The 12,564-nt window shown below is 43.0% G+C and overlaps 1 protein-coding gene across 4 annotated transcripts in view; it reads left to right on the top strand.

Annotated features, from left to right (window-relative positions):
- The window catches only part of SMARCA1 (SWI/SNF related, matrix associated, actin dependent regulator of chromatin, subfamily a, member 1), a 64,096-nt gene that overhangs the window by 40,285 nt on the left and 11,247 nt on the right, over positions 1-12,564 (top strand). For 3 of the 4 annotated variants that reach the window (XR_774440.1, XR_774441.1, XR_774443.1), the window contains 2 exons: positions 91-278; positions 10,743-10,840. The gene's annotated coding sequence lies outside the window, so the exon portion shown is untranslated. The remainder of the gene's footprint in view (positions 1-90; positions 279-10,742; positions 10,841-12,564) is intronic. The other variant, XR_774442.1, reaches the window with a different exon arrangement.

Raw genomic sequence — 12,564 nt, 5'->3', positions numbered from 1 at the left:
GTGGGACTGGTTGAGAAGTGGGAAGTTACCTTGCGTACATTCCTTTTAATTGTGGTTTTGTGCCTTTTGTGTAAATTTGCTCAATTACAGGTGCTGGTAGAGCCATGACCATGCTGTGCTGATTCAGTAGTTCAGGGCCGATTTCAGGCTCTCGCTCACCTTATGGACAATGATATCTCGACTTGATATTGGCTGAAGGAGATGACTATTTCCACAATCCCTTAAAACACCATAGCTGTGAGACTGGGAAAGTCAAGTAGTGGTGGAGACTGTTTAAGGTAAGCTATTGACCTCACTCTGAAGTGCAGATACCTTTCTTCTGATGGTGTTGGAGAGCAGCCAACTGCCCATCAGAAGTATGAGGGTATCCTTACCATCACCTGGAGCCCCTACCAGGTGGAGGGAATGACCCTCATATGCCAACAGGTGAGCATTGCTATTTCTTTCCATGGATCCTTACAAACAGTGGCTTGATGGTTGAGTAAGAAATGGGCCAAAACCAACTGAAAAACAGAACATGGTTGCATAATTATTTTTTCTGATATTAAAAGCACCAAGTCCTGTCCACGGTGGCAGAGCTTGTTCTCTTTTGATAGTGTTTCATTTAAATAATAGAGCTGGTTTGAATTGGAAAGACAGGTATAATGGTTTTATGAGGAGACTGAATCTCTGGCAGGAGGTAGAACACAGACATCGATTTCATTGCTGTAAGGTGGTTTATGGCATTCAGTGCATTGATAATTATTTTCCTACTGCAGAGCTACCTCCAACCCAAATGGTCTTTATGTATTGACCAATTGCCACGATGCTTAAAACTAACAATGTTAATTCTAATTTTCTGATAATACGTGTACTAAAGGTGTCTACTAAGGACTCTCTACAGTCAGACGTTGCCTAAAGCAGGGTGTTGCTGACTCTATTTTCATACTGATCCCCATAGTTCTGCATCAGATGCTTTGCCGCATGTTGCCCACCATTTCATTTTTACTGTTTGTAGAGCCCTATGAGCATTTGTGTACTTCGTGTGCAAAGTAAGAATTGTTTGAGGCTTACCTTAATCTTAGGTGCAGAGGCAGAAAACAGGGATTGTGGGCAATAATTCACTGTTAACAGGAGCACAATGCTACTGAGTTACAGTAGGTGAAAAAAAATAAATTGGTAAATAGCATCTTCTGCATGGCTATTTTCTGAGATAGAAAACTCTTTGGAAAATTATGTATGGTGGTATTCAAGTGGCTTAAAGTCCACCTGATCTACTTAATATTTACCTTTAGCTTGCTCTGTGTATCTGCCTTTTGAATATTGTACGTAGACTGACTGCATCACTCTTCAGAAATCAGCATCTTCTCTGCACAAAGGGCTCAATTCACTGTTGAATGTAGCCTGTCTTAACATAGTCAGAAAGTCATCATCAGTGGAGGAAAGTAAAAGTAATACAGAGCTAATGACACCTATTAACACACCACATAGAAATTAGTCCTATCTTTTACCTGGATTGCAGTTAAACCATTGCACTCTTAAGTTATTCCAAGAGTTTTGAGTGGTATCCCTTGCTCAAAACTAGATGTTTGTGGTCTGGACTAGATGAAGCAATGTGAGACATCTGTCGTTCAGAGCCTGCCTGTGTGTACCAAGGTGCAGGAGAGCTGAGGAGGGAGGCTGCTTTGTAATTAGTACAGCAGGATGAGTTTGTTTTGAAGTACAGCTTTGCTAGGACTGTGTTAGTGGATTACGTACCTGTTTTTTCTGTGTTGTTTTTGGATGAAGAAAGGTGCCTACAACCTGAGATCAGCGCATTGCCAGCTTGTCTACATACATAATTTATTTTTGATTTAAAGAGCTTTGAGACCTTCATTTGAGGGTTGCTGTAGAAATTATTGTTCTCATTGGGAATTAGCTATAGTAATAAAACTTGAGAAAATGCAGTATTTTTACTGCTTACATGGATTTGGGCTGCTGCTTTTAAAAATATAGGAAAAAAAAAAAACCAAGGAGAAGAGTTGATTGAGGACATAGTACACTTGATCAAATGGAGGCAGAGCCCAGCTGGCAGGAAACCTATTAAAATAAAAGACAAAATAAGACAGTCAGTTTTGTCAGGTGGGGACCACATTCCTGTTGGAGATCAGAGGATTCACATCAATCACAGCAGCCATAACTGCAGGTTGTATGTAGTAGGGCCTGTGCAAAGACTGTCGTTTGTGTCTCTATCTTACATAGACAGAAATAGAAACAGGTATCTTGTCAAAGAGTCAGTGGTATCAGAAGAAAAAGTGTATGTGAATTGATCTATAAAAGCTTGGTAGATGTTCCACCTGTTGAAGCAAAGTTGAGCAGGTATCTCTAAGGTTTGCTATATTTTCCAAATGGAAAAATGAAAACATCCTCTTCCAGTTTACTAGTCACCCAACAGTCATCAAAAGAAAAAGACCACTCTTAACTTTTCTTGTATGTTATTGTTTTTTTTCTGCAGTTTGACTGCAGTGAAACTATGACATTTATCTGTTCACCCAGAGCCATTTGGTGTTCTTTCCAAAGGGACTGTTGGCCTTCTCTAGGAGGCTTTCAGTACTACTTGACCTCCTTCATCTCCTTCACTGTACTGTTTTGTGGCTGGGACTGTCTTTTGTTCCTTCTGTGTGGTGTCTACTGCCCTTGGCCAGGATGTGGACTGGTTCCTTGACCCTATTTCAGAAAGCCCCAAGAGCTAAACAATTCTTCTGTATGGCAAGCACTGCTCTTCTAGCAGACGTGTTCTGTCCGTCATCTCTATTTGTTGAACACAGAGTTTTGTACTCTGGGTACCGCTTCTACCTCAACATTTTTTTTGCTGTCAAAAGCAGAAATGCTGATTAAAATTAAGCAGAGTTTGTCAAGGGGCTTCATAGGTGTTCCCAGGATGCCTTTCTTTTGCATATTCATATGACTCACGCTATGCAAAGAAGCTAATGTTTATGCCTCTGTAGCTCTTTGATATGTGTGTTTTGCAGAATCTCCTCTGCCGACCCACAGAAACTGAATTATTGTAGCCTACAGCACAAAGCTGTGGCTTTCTAATTTCAAACAATAGCTGCCATGGGGCAGTGTCGTGGTTTAACCCCAGCCAGCAACGAAGTACCACACAGCCGCTCACTCCCCTGCTCCCCCCTGCTAGTGGGATGGGGGAGAGAAGCGGGGAAAAAAAAGGTAAAACTTGTGGGTTGAGATAATGACAGTTTAATAGAACAGAAAGGAAGAAAATAAGAATGATGATAATAATAATAAAATGACAGTAATAATAATAAAAGAATTGGAATATACAAACCAAGTGATGTGCAATGCAATTGTTCACTACTTGCTGACCAATGCCCAGTTAGTTCCCGAGCAGTGATCTGCTACCCGCCTCCCCTGGCCAAGTCCCCCAGTTTACATACTGGGCATGACATCATGTGATATGGAATACCCCCTTGGCCAGTTTGGGTCGGCTGTCCTGGCTGTGTCCTGTGCCAACTTCTTGTGCCCCTCCAGCCTTCTTGCTGGCTGGGCATGAGAAGCTGAAAAATCCTTGATTTAGTCTAAACACCACTTAGCAACAATGGAAAACATCAGTGTGTTATCAACATTCTTCTCATACTGAACCAAAAACATAACACTATACCAGCTACTAGAAAGAAAATTAACTCTATCCCCACTGAAACCAGGACAGGCAGTCAGATTTCTGGTTGAATTGTCTATGCTGTGCAAAAAAGCAGGTGCCACTTCTGCTCCTCAGTAGTAATGGCTGGCAATCATTTCTTGTTGATTTTATCAGAATGAAATAAAAATCAATGTTTTGGAATTAAAGTGATTCTTAAAACCCCAGAACCCCTGGGGAAGTCCTTGGCCACGGTGGCAAGTCTTTATTATCCTATTGCTGCCAGTGGTGGTTTCATGCAGTCTCCTGCCACTGGAGCTACTCCTAACTGACTGGAGAGTATTGAGCAGAACTCGACAGCGAACCCAAGATTTAATTTTACTTTTAAATATGACACAGCCCAGCCTAATTTGCCTATGCTCACTGCTGATGGACTTGTACCTAATTTCCCTGAAAGTGTGGATACAGACAGATACCAAGAGTGGATTGGACTTTGTTCTTTCCAATAGTTCCTTTGATCAAATTCAGCAGAATTTCTCTGGTGGTGGCTGTAGAGAATTGAGCTTGTTGTGTCTAGATACTGTCTCAAGACTGATGTAGAACTGATAGTTCCTTTTCCAAGTGTGAGGTCTCACATACACCTGAGTTGGGTGAAAACACACAGAAACAACAGAGAACATCTGTGTTCACATGCAATAGACTTGTGCGGTCATGGCAACGGCAAGAAACTTGGTAAGACTGGAATCAGTGTAATTGCAGCTTGCTGGAGTGCTTGCAAGGTCCCCGGTTGTGCCTGCAGGATTTGTACGGTCTTTGTGCCCAGGCAAGGCTGGCGAGCAGCAGCACGGTCCTCTGAACAGCAGCGGAGGACTGCGCACTGGGACGCTGCCACGCGTTTCTAGCTCTCCTCCGTGACCGCAGCAAGCTCCTCCCTTTGCAGACTCTCTGCTCTTTCTCTCCTCTGCTGGTCTGTTTATGCTGTGTATTTCCTTTAGGGTTAGGATGGATACTTATCTCTGTGTTACAGTAGCACTAAGTGAAGTGGGCTACATCTTGGCCAGAGTCTCTAGGTGCTGCTGTAATATTAATAAGAACCGTGTAATAAGATTCAGTGTTTACAGTTCTTTCTAATTCACGCCTGTTCTGAGTAGTTCACAGTATCGGGGCCTTAGCTACATATAAAAATAAGTAATTGATTTGCTTCCCATTGAATAAATGACATGCCAGCGGAATGATTAATGAATAAGAAATCACGAGCGTCACTGGCACACAAATGGGAATCATCGTTCCCTTAAATTTTTTTTCTAGTTGGGTTTAACTTTCCATTGGGAATTACAGTTTCACTAATTTAACAAAACTGCCCCATAAATAACTCATCATTTTTTATAAATGTCAGTTAAAGAAATCTGTATTGAAGTACTGAGAAATGACACTTGTAGAAGAAACACTGCTGCAAATAATGGGAAAATTGCAGATGTATTTTATACCTCTTCTGAAAATCAAAAGGTCTCATAAATACAGTCTGTAAAAATGTCTGTGGAAGAGTTAACATAACTGTACAAGCAATAAGCCTGACCTTTCAGTGTAATTTGTTTTAGATTTGCTCAATCCTTTTTTATTAAAACTAGCACATCTGAAGCAGAATTAAATCCTATTATACCAGCTCTGTGATTGTATCAATTTTTCTCTGCCATGGCACACTTTATTAAAAATTACTTTGTTTCATATTGGCTAATGCAATCAGGGGAGTAAATGAGGTTTTGTGGTCTTTGGTAAAGAAAGAAGCATGTGGTTTCTATCCTTGATAGCAGTGTGAATTACCATGAAGCACAGCTGAGTTTCAGCCCTACAAAAATCAGTTCAGGTATTTCCTCTGGGGTGGTAAGGCACAGATCGCCATCCTGTCCCAGTGTCTGCACTGGTCCATGGACTGGGTTACACAGGGGCAGCTGCATTACATGCTTGTGCCTTCTTGTTAGCAAAAATATTCCTATGAACTAGATACCAAATCCTTAGAGAAGCTATTTATATCAGATGGGGAGCCTTGAAATGAAAAATTTACTTCTCAGTTCCATGTGGCAGGTTCACCATACATCTCAACCTCACAAAACCAAAGACGTGATTAAGTCAGGCTAAAATTGCCCAGAGTGTTGTATCTCAGTTACTCCGCTTGAGGTCATTCCCATAGGCTGGAACTTAAGCCTATTACTCAACTTCAAATCCAAGTAAACTAACTTTTCACTGGTTATGCAGGAGTTAAAAGCAGTGCATATGTCTATAAAGTCTTAGATTCTGTAGCGTCCCTATTATGAATCTGGGATTGATGAGAAGAGTTGGTTTAGGTCTGGCAACACTGGTACTTGCACCAGCATCAGTGCCCCAGGACCACCGTGGCAGTGCCAGCCGTGCACTGATACAGAAGAGGCTGCACAGGGATGAAGATTAGCCCACTCCGAACATCCCCAGCACAGGTGTTTTCCTGATCTACTAGGCTTGATTTGATGTGCTATCAAGACTTCTGGACTCTCTTCGCTATTAGTTCTGTGATAGTAAAAGGATTACTCTAAAGAAAGAAATTGTTAGGCAATGGAGCTTTTCTGTGACTGGAAAATACATGCAGTTAATGAAGAGGGAAAGCCCCCCAGTGTATCTGCCCCTTAAAGGGAGTCGCTTAAAGCTGAACGTAGGTCTGAAGCACTTGGCATAACGCGGGGCACAGACGTGACCTCGTTGAAGATTCCTGTCTGTTTTTTATGGGGCTTTGTGTGGCTGCTATGGCTGTTTGGAGGTCCATCAGTTCCCAGAAATGCAGAGCTGGCAGTCGGGTGTCCTCGTTAGTGCTGTGGATGTGTACGGGAGGGATCAGCTGCGCTGTTCACATTCATAGCAGGTTTGCAGTTCTCTTTTGCACCTATCCTGAGCACGATACCTCTGAGATACGAGCTATGTTCTTGCACCTTTTGACAGCCAAGGAAATTGAGGTTTTATGGGTTTATAGCCATTCAAATGTCAAGTGGGACAAGGAATGCAGAGTTTTGGAGTGCTGCGTTGAGCCTCCTGGCAGCCCAGAAGCTCTCCAAAAGCTCTTGCTCTCTAGCTCTTTGCTCAGGATCATCTGGTGATATTTCTATGTATGTTGGGCTTTCTTCCTCTTTTCCCACTATCTTGCTGGCTTGTCTTTGTTTCTGCCTCCCACATAGTTCTGTGTTCCAATGCAAAATCACCAGTTACCACCAGTGGAGCCTTCTGTTTAGTATTTCTACTCCCTAAACTGACTTGGATACACCTTTGTTCTGAACAAGGATATGTGCTCGTAGGTACCCCCTGCTTGTGTTTCATCCGTCTCTCTTACTGGAGCCTGTTTTTCATGCTGACTGTTGGTGTTTGCTCTAGAAGCCGGTAGTTACTGAAGTGCTGGTGTATTTGCTGCCCTTGTGTGGATTTTACCTGGTTGTTTTTCCCTCTCAATTTCTTGCAGTGCAGAGTTAGGTTGGATTGCGAGAAGGGGATTTACGTGGAATCAAGTATTTTTTCAGGTTTAAAGCCTGTCCAGTGCTTTTTAACTGACCAAGATCTACAGCGCTTTGGAGTATTTATGGCTTCTACTTAATGGGCTGTTTACAATTTCAGTACCAGCCCCAATAGCCTTGCTGAGCATATTTCCATGCTTATGACACGTTTACAGTGAATAATAAGAACAGATACATTTTGTGTGTACAGGTTAATGCCCCCAGATCAGGTGCTATAAATTGTTATGGATGAGTAGCTGGGGCAAAACCCTTTTCCCCATCTGCTGTTTGTTTTATATAGCATTATGGCAAGATCTGGCAAACATGTGAGTTCATTTTTTTGCTTCCTCTGCTCGTTGCAGGCAAAGTGCAATGTTGCCTTTCTCTTCCCCTCTCCCATGTCAAGTGCATAGACCGGGGTAAGAGGTATGGCTGGAGCTATCCTGAAAGGATGCATTTTGTAGGAGAGCATTTTGTGGAGCAGCTCTTGGTTCTTTGAGGATGACATTGGTATCTGCAGCTTACGTTTAGGAGGCCCCAAAGCTGGGAGCATGCAGCAGCCTCTCTGGACTCCCTCTCCAGAGTCTTCCCTTCCCTGCAGAGCACCGCATTCAGCACGGCTGTTCTCGGTATCTGGCTGCAGTACTTTTACTAGTGCTGTGATTTTGCTCAGATCCTCAGAGCAGCCATCGTGAGAGCAGTAGTCTTATTCCTAAGACAAAGTGTCTCGAGTCCTGGCCTTAAAAACAGTTTTCCAACTTGGAAAATCTCAAGTAGCCTTCTGCCTTTAAAATACAGTAAGTATGTTATCTCACAGGAGTAAGAGTAACTTAATATGCGTATCAGGTACAGAATGAGGCTTCTGGGCAGTGTTACTGGTGGTGTGGGACTACATAAAGGAAAAACGGCTTATCGCTTATTTCCATCTGCCCACAGCTGACCTTTCCAGGTGCAATGTGTTTCGTCTGGTGCATCTGGAAATGCTCCAAAACTGCAGTCTCTTAGGCTTTGGGACTGTTCGTATTTCTTTGGAGATAGCCAAATATCTGCAAATAGGAAAAAAGGAGAAACTTTTAGAGGGAAATGGCCTATTCGCCACTGAATCGGATCTTAGTTTTTAAAGTGCTGTTGGGTTATAAATGCTGCCTTGAACATTGACTTAGAACAAATTTAGTTCTGGTGACAAGCAATGAGCTGATAAGCCCTGTTGCCATGAAATCATCTGTTTTGTTTCTGACCAACTGTATTACAGCCAGCTCAAGAGCCAACTTTCCTTTATGGAAAGGAAACTCTCGGGAAGCGTTAGGGTTTGTGGCTCACTATACTTGCCCAGTCCTTGGCCCCACCACAAAGACACTCAGTGGTGTTACTTGGCGTGAAGGCACAACCACAAAACTCATTTCACATGGACCGTTGAACAACCATTAGACATTAAAAAATTTTCAGTCCTTACCCCCAGACGGAATTTGAACCCATGACCTGGAGGTGAAATGTACTGCTGCAATCCTCTGGAGCCTGCAGAGTGTTTGTGTTCCTCCTGCAGAGCACTTTTTCTGTATCAAAGAGCAAATTAATCTATTGCTGAGACTAATCCTGTTTGTCTCAGAAGTAAACACAATTTTCAAAGGTAGTGTGACTATTTGAGACTATTTTTACGTTCTGAGTTTCAAATGTCATAAAAAATTTTTTTACATCTATTTGGTTATGCTTTTCTCTATGAAAAGTCAAGTGAGTACATTTGACCTAGATGAATTTTATATGAGTAAAAAGGTGGACAACAGTAATTCCCTCTGATAATGTAGGAAACTTTTTTTTTTCTAATTTAGAGGTGGAGCAGACAGTAAACAGTTATGCCCATAAATGCCACACACCTCTTTACATTTTTGAAGTTTCTGGTAGTTATGCCAGCAGGTGGACCCAACAGTCATCCCAATCACTGTGGGCTTTGCTGCTTCTTCAGAATCTAGTATCCTCTTTCAGGTTAGGCCAGGGAAGACTGGAGAGGTGGAACAAGAAGAGGCAGCTGCAAAACTGCAAAAGTCTTTTTATTATGCCAAAAAGCCTGACATTTTCCAGCTTTTTTGAACTGCTGGCACTCCAGTAAGGTAAGTGTAGACGTATCAGTTTATTACATCAGTAGATTTGGTCTTATACTGGTAAGACTCCACAAGCGATCTGCTTGGACACCTTGTCTGGTACAGGGTCTGTGGCTGAGGAACCTGATCTTGTGAACACTGCCCAGTTTCAGCGCACTTTTCTGAGTGGAATATTAGACGGCGGCTCACAGCTAAGGGAGCCCATCTTCTGATGTCTCTGGGCAACATAGGATAGAGAAGCTGTTTGTATTCCTGTAGTTTATATCAAATGCCAGTGACGACATGTGCATAAAAGTCATTAGTTAAATACTCAGGTGTCAATGCTCTGGCAGAAGATAGCCAAGGGAATTATCTGTATGCAAAAGGACAATTTAAGTTGAGAGCATCTACAGGGATAATCAATGCCAAATCTACCATTACCATTGATTTAGGCATAATTAGTTTGGATGAAGACAAAAGACTGTCATCAAAAATAATAAATTGAAGCATAGCAGCTAATTTAACAGGCAGAAGCCTCCATCAAAGAAGTTTGAGGAAGGTGTTTTGATCCTTCTGCACTGATTATGTGACTTGATGGGTTGGCTCTGGCTGGTTTGCACTGCAGTTGGGCACAGACACTGTGCTACAAGAAGACTATCCTGACTCTTCCAGGACAGCATTAACCAGCTTGTGCGTTGTGTTATATTTGGAGAGCTCTGCACTGAAACAACCTTTCTGACCTGTCACTATGTTATGGATTTCATGTGTTTCCTTTACAACTCATTTTAAAATCAGCTTTGGTTTTTGGATCTGCTGCTAGTTTTTAAAGTCTCATATAGCCGTGCCCTGTTCTGAGCTTTTGTAACTGGATCAGATTGGTAAGTGGTTTGGAACCCTTTCCCCTTACCCCATGGACCAGGCTTTCTTTGAACTCTGTTCCCCACTTGCCCTGCAGCTTGTTTGTCATCTGTAAAGTGGAGCCCCATGTAGTCATGTAGTCCCCTAATTCCCTGGAGAACGTGTGAGGCAGGTCCAGGTTCACAGATGACAGCCACAGTGAAATCCCAGACTTTATTCTTTCTCGTGCTATAGCAGCTTATGTATTTATAACAGAGATCTCCAGTTCGTAACTTCCACGTTAACCACAGTGCTGATTATCCCACTAACGTTTTGTTAAATATCTGGTTTGGTACCCCACTGTCGCTGGCTCTGTAGGGTGCCAAGCAACCTTACAGCTGGCAAATCAGTGCCTGCTCTCTTATTTTTGGGGTGGGGGTAAAATCACCATGGATAAAGTGTAGGAGGGTTGACTGTGTTTATCAGGACTTTGTTTTTCAGGAGCTCCGATGTGGTGAGGAAGGCGCAGCCTTTGCACGTACCACCTCCCTGATGAGATGGCTGCGGTGAATTGATGCCGCTTGCGCAGCGGCATGTCATTCCCATCCGCCTCCTGACGGACACTGCTGCAAACTGTGAGCAGTCCGGGGAAGCAACATAAAGGAGTCACACCTGTGTAAAATTTGTGTGCATGATGTGTGTTTGCAGGGGAGGAAGGAACTAATAATATGCTGGAAAACTGGGGGGGACGAAAAGGAATTTGAGAATCAGAGGGAAGCAGCAGTTGAAAACGAATCTGTTCCAAGGTGAGTGTGATCTTGCACTCTAACCATCTTCACTCTGCTTGGGGCTGTGGTTTTACCTGAATTTACCAGCATTTTCCATATTTTTCCACAATGAGTTGCTGACCCTGCACTTGATAGCAAACATAGTAAGCAAATGGCCCACTGCCTTCTGCTGAGCTGTATCAGCTTTCCCGTGTTGAAGGCCAGCCCCTGTGCTCTGATTTTGGTCAGTTCAGGGGACTTGGGAGGTTCAGGAGCCCCACTCTAGGGGCAGATCCAGCATTCGAGCAACAACAGAGAAATGTGGATCACCCACACAGTGCATCCCATTTTCACCATCAGCCTATAAACGTGTCAGATGAGTAACAGTGTATTGAAAAAGCGTCCTTGAGTACACTGGCAGGATGACTTTCTGCTAGAGTCCTCTGGGAACAGCACAGTGGGCTGCCAAAACCGACACAGGCACTGTGGAAAATGGTAAACGGGGATGGAAAGTTGCCAGAGGCATGAGAGCACTATCCAACTGGACAGCCTCAGCTCTCCAGAGAATCTTGCTCTGTGCATGAATGGAAGCAAGTAGTTTCCACCCTTTCTAGTGAGGTTATTTCTTCACATAATGGAAGGTCACCAGCTGATTTCTGGCTGATCAGCAGAACTGCTTCCAGGCTGCATAAATTTAATGTGGCCTTTTATTCTTCTGTGTGGCTACTTCTTCCAAGGGGCACCTCTTTATTGCTGGAGAATACCATGGAGACGACACTCCTCCAAGCAAAGGGGAGGAGGAATACATGCATAGATAACCTGCCTGGGATTTAGATAGCAAGGGACCAGAGAAGGTTGTTTAGAGTCTGGCCTAGTAAATTAATTTAATCTCTATAAACTCTTGATCAGGAGCTGGTTCCTCAGACACCAAGTATCTGTGTAATTCACTGGTACCAGGATGGATTTATGCTGATAGAGGAGCTGGCTCATACATAGTTCCTTTTTAATTTCCATTTTGCTGTTTTTCCATTTCTGGGAAATGAATTAAGCAGAACTAAGGCCACTTAGGGAAAGTGTCTGTATGAGGCTGGAGGAAAATCTAGCTGGACAAATCTGCTAGTTCACATTCATAGCCGTACTGAATTTGAATTGAGTCTTTCAAATGTCTTTGTTTAAAGAAGCTGTGGTGGTAGGCTGGAGGAGCGGGGCAGAGGGAAACTGGCTTTGTCCCCTCTGCTGGCATCCCCTTTGTACTGTGCATGTGGCCGCAACCAGGCACTGGATGGTAGTGCTGGATTTCCTGAGAAATCTTCTGTCTTCGGAGTGAAAAGGGAATAAGGGGTTAATGCTGTCCTCACACATGAGTCAAGGTTTTCTAAATCAGTATTAAAAGAAGACCAGTCTGGCTGTGAGGGGAAGAGACAACACATGAGTGTGAATTTGCATCGCCAGGTCTGGAAGGCATTTTGATTTCTGTCGAGACTGAAGCGCTCTGAGGAAGGCTGTGCACAGTGCTGCTGCTCTGCCTTTTCCTTATGTATTGCAGCTGGGCCCATGTTCCGATTAACGCCATTACTTCTGAAGGGAACAAAGAGTTAAAGATTGAAAAAGCAAAGATTCTAGGAAAGGCAAACAATGTGGTTTATAATAAGAAAGTATAAATTAAGTAAGGAGAAGAAAATAGCATGTTGAAAACAGATTAGTAAGGAGCGTGCCCGTGGATGCCTGGATAGCTTTACCAACTAGTCAATTAGAGCCAATTA

Source organism: Haliaeetus leucocephalus, unplaced genomic scaffold, assembly GCF_000737465.1.
Source record: "Haliaeetus leucocephalus isolate CR32 unplaced genomic scaffold, Haliaeetus_leucocephalus-4.0 Scaffold262, whole genome shotgun sequence".
NCBI classification, from domain to species: Eukaryota; Metazoa; Chordata; class Aves; order Accipitriformes; family Accipitridae; genus Haliaeetus; species Haliaeetus leucocephalus.
The sequence above is the reverse complement of the archived record's forward strand: the minus strand, read 5'-3'. Positions and strand labels throughout refer to the sequence as shown.